We start from the raw sequence: 3,987 nt of genomic DNA on the forward strand, positions 1-3,987 counted from the left end.
TTTATGGATTGTGAATTAGTTACAAAAGCTTAATTCTAAGTTATGCATTTGTAATTGTGATAGAGGATTCCAGCCTATATTTTTAAGTGTATTTCTTTTTAAAAATAACTAAACAGATTACTTTTTAAATACCAAGCAACACTTGCGGGCATAGAGCTACTTTTAAAAAAGAATAAGCAATGAGTAAAAGAAATACTTTTTTAAAAAAGCACTCCAAGCTCTATATTTTTAACATTCCTAACCACAGTCTTTCAAGCAGCATGCATAAACCTTGCAGAAGCTAATTTTTCCCTTTTTAAAACCATGCTTGATGACAGCAAATAAATTGTTACCAAGGGAGATGTTATCCTCTAAACATTAAATAATAAGTGGTCCCATTGACTTTGGTGAACCTACTTATTATAAGAAAGATTGAAACTCACTTAGCAAGGTAAAAAAACAATGTTCCAATGCATTGGGAGCAAAATTGGACAGCTAAATTGGAGTTCTGTGCATACCTACCTAGAAATGAAATCAGCGCGACTTACTCCCAGTTACGTGCAGATAAGATTGCAACAACAGGACATAATTGTGTTAGTGGCTTACAGTCACACAACCCCCAGCAAGTACTTATTTAGCTATTCCATAAAGAACTATCTGGTATTTCTTTGCACAGTGTTTTTCCCCTGAATAGACAAGGACAACCAGACTCTCCAAGCCACATCTCCACTTCTCACATCCACCCATAGAAATTCTCCTAACTGTCACCTGGATGCCTTTGCACACCTTTGCTTGCCTCACAAGCATCAGTGTAAATATACTGGTGGAGATATACACCCTGCTTGTGGAGCAATAAAATCTTCATCATAGTGTCCTTAATGCTCAACATGTTAAAAATTGAATGTTTACATTTAATAGTAAGATTTTATGATGTTCAGGAAGAAATGTGAGAGATGTTTTTTAAATTTTATTTTTGCATTTGAAGGTTGGTTTGTGACATCCATTTCATTATACCCATATCATGGTGGAGCAATAATTGACTGAAATGAAGAGGACAATCAAGGCAACAGGAGAATTAATTGTGTTCTTGTTGTTGGTTTAAACAGTGCTTAGTCGTAATTAGTTTTTTATTACATACAGATTTTTTCAACATTTGTTTATCAGAAACAAATCAAAAAAGGGGAAGGAGATGAAGTGAAGAAACTAGCCAGAAAAAGAAGAGTTCACCTCCCCTCTAGCAAACAAAACAATGAATTTTTATGGAACAACATATCTTGGGGCCCTTTAACATTACACCATTATAGCATTATATTCCACTTTAACTGCCATTTTCAGTTTAGGGAGGAAATTTAGAATTCTCAGCCAGGGAGCTCTAGTTCCTCACCAAACCACACATCCCAGGATTCCACAGCATGTTATCATGGAGGTTAAGGTGGAATGTAGGGTTATACGTTTGTATGTGAAAAGGCCCCCTATATTGTTTGAAGATCTATTTATCATATACAGTCGGCCCTTCTTATACATGGATTTTTTATACACGGATTCAAGCATCCATGGTTTGAAAATGTTCCAAAAAAGTATAAATTTCAAATATCAAACCTGGATTTTCCATTATTTATAAGGGATACCATTTTGCTGTGTCATTATATTTAATGGGACTTGAGCATACACGGATTTTGTTATACACGGGGGATCTTGGAACCAAACCCCAGCGTATAACAAGGGTCCACTGTATGTATCTCATGCTTCCTACAAATTAATATTCCATTTTATCCTCAAAACTGTAGTATAAGATGGGTTAAGAGATAGCCATTGGTCATCCAGTGGAAATCTAAAGGCAGGATGTCCTTCTAGTGTTACAATCTATATACCAAAAGCAGTAGCAATAGCACTTACATTTCTATACCACTTTATAATACTAAGCACTCTCTAAGCAATTTACAATGTATTAGCAAATTGCCCAGAACAAACTGGGTACTCATTTTACCAACCTACAAAAGGATGGAAGTCTGAGTGAACCTGGATCGAACTTACAATGTTTTGGCTGCAGGAATGGCATTTAACCACTGCACTACCATCTTAGTGGCCTAGTAATCACTCATCTAGGAAATGGATGGTTTTGGCATTAGTCAAAGAATCCGTTGACTTGAAGATTGCTGAGTTGGACATCATTCTCATTCAGAATTGCTTTATGAACAGGTGAAGTTGCTTTACTGTGAGCCACATCACTGATCCATGTTGCCCAGTAGATTGCTGGCAGAAACTTTCCAAGGTTTTTCCAGCTCAGTAATGTGAAGTGTGATTGCCTTCTAATGGGGTTGAAACTGGGACTGGATGCATGCAAACTGTGTGCTCACCCAACAACCTATGGCCTCTTTCCACACGGTCATGCAGCAGTAATCATTTCAGTGTACCCTGAAATGTTCAAAGAGTGCAGCAACATTTTGGGCTTTTATAATCTTCAACAGAAAAACAAACAAACATCGAACTTTCTCTTTGTCACTATTGTTAAAAATGACTTTAGTACTGTATAACACAAAATGCTTTCTTTTTAACTCAAGCAAACCAAACATCTGTTGTAATGTGCTTTTAAGAATGATTGCCAGGATTTCAGTAAAGAGACATTGTGTGGGTATGAAGGAACAGAAACTGTATTTATTTGGTACAATATACAAGATTCTGCTGCAGAATTAATGCAGTTTGACACAGCTTTAATTGCCATGGTTCAGTGCTATGAAATTCTTGGATCTGTAGTTTTCTGAGATATTTAGCTTTCTCCCTCAGAGAGCTATGGTGCCACAACAAACTACAAATCCCAGGGTTCTATAGGATGGAGCCATGACAGTTAAAGTGGTGCCAAACTGCATTAGTTCTGCAGTGTGGCACAGCTTTAGAGTGTCATCTTAGAATAACTGTAGCAGATTTGACTTTTTAGCTACTACAAAGAATCAAATGGCCCTCTAATAACTTCTTGAGCATCCGTACCACTCTGCCCCCCACAACTTTCAACAGAATAGTCTATCAGTGTGTGTAAAAGGACCTCATTTGGACAGGACACTCATCAGTTCAATAGAACTAGAACAGGACTCAGACAATAGGTAAGAAAGAGGTGTCAAGGGTTTATTTCAGGTCCTAAAGATTAACAGACTGAGCCAAATATGCCTTGGGAAAGGTCAGGGTACATACTCAAGGGAGAAAAAGCAAGAAAGATTCCTATCTGTCTTGATCATGGCCACAGATCTCTCAGATTTGGCAGTAATTTTTAAGCCAGACATTTCACATTTACGGGAAGATTTCTGCAGCAATTTATTAGCATCCATCTTAGGTCTGGACATAGACTGTGAAGTGCCATCTCCATCCTGGGCAGAGGCATCATCAAGGAGGTGTGGGAGATGCAGACTGCACCAGGTGACACCGTAAGGGAGGGATGAAACCACTGCTCCACAGGTTGTGGTAGTCACTTATTCTTTTAAATTAAATGCTGAAGCACAGAGGATGACATGGTATGAATGGAACAAGGCTCAGGGGGAAAAGAAATTAAGAGTCCTTGGCTTTTAAAAAAAACATTTTAAATTTTAATATATATATATATATATATATATATATATATACACTGTATATATATATATTTTCATTAAAGATATCACATATCATTTTTTTTTACTTAACCACAATTAAACTGTGTACATGTATGTACATTTAGGCTGTGCATATGATATATAATTTAAAGGTATTTTGCTAGGGTTTTTATTTATGTATTATTTCCCAGGATTTATATTCCGGTGACTTAATGGTTAAGATGCCAATTCTGATGATTGGAAGATCAGAAGGTTGGCAGTTTGAGGCCGAAGTGCTGCTGATGGGGTGAGCTCCTGTCATTATTCCCAGCTTCTGCCAACCTACCAATTTGAAAGCAGCAATGGCAAGTAGATAGATAGGTAGTACTTCTCGTGGGAAGCTAACAGTGGCCTGTTACAGACAGCCAAAATAAAGCTGCTTCGAGTCACA

Source organism: Sceloporus undulatus, chromosome 4, assembly GCF_019175285.1.
Source record: "Sceloporus undulatus isolate JIND9_A2432 ecotype Alabama chromosome 4, SceUnd_v1.1, whole genome shotgun sequence".
Lineage (NCBI taxonomy): Eukaryota > Metazoa > Chordata > Lepidosauria > Squamata > Phrynosomatidae > Sceloporus > Sceloporus undulatus.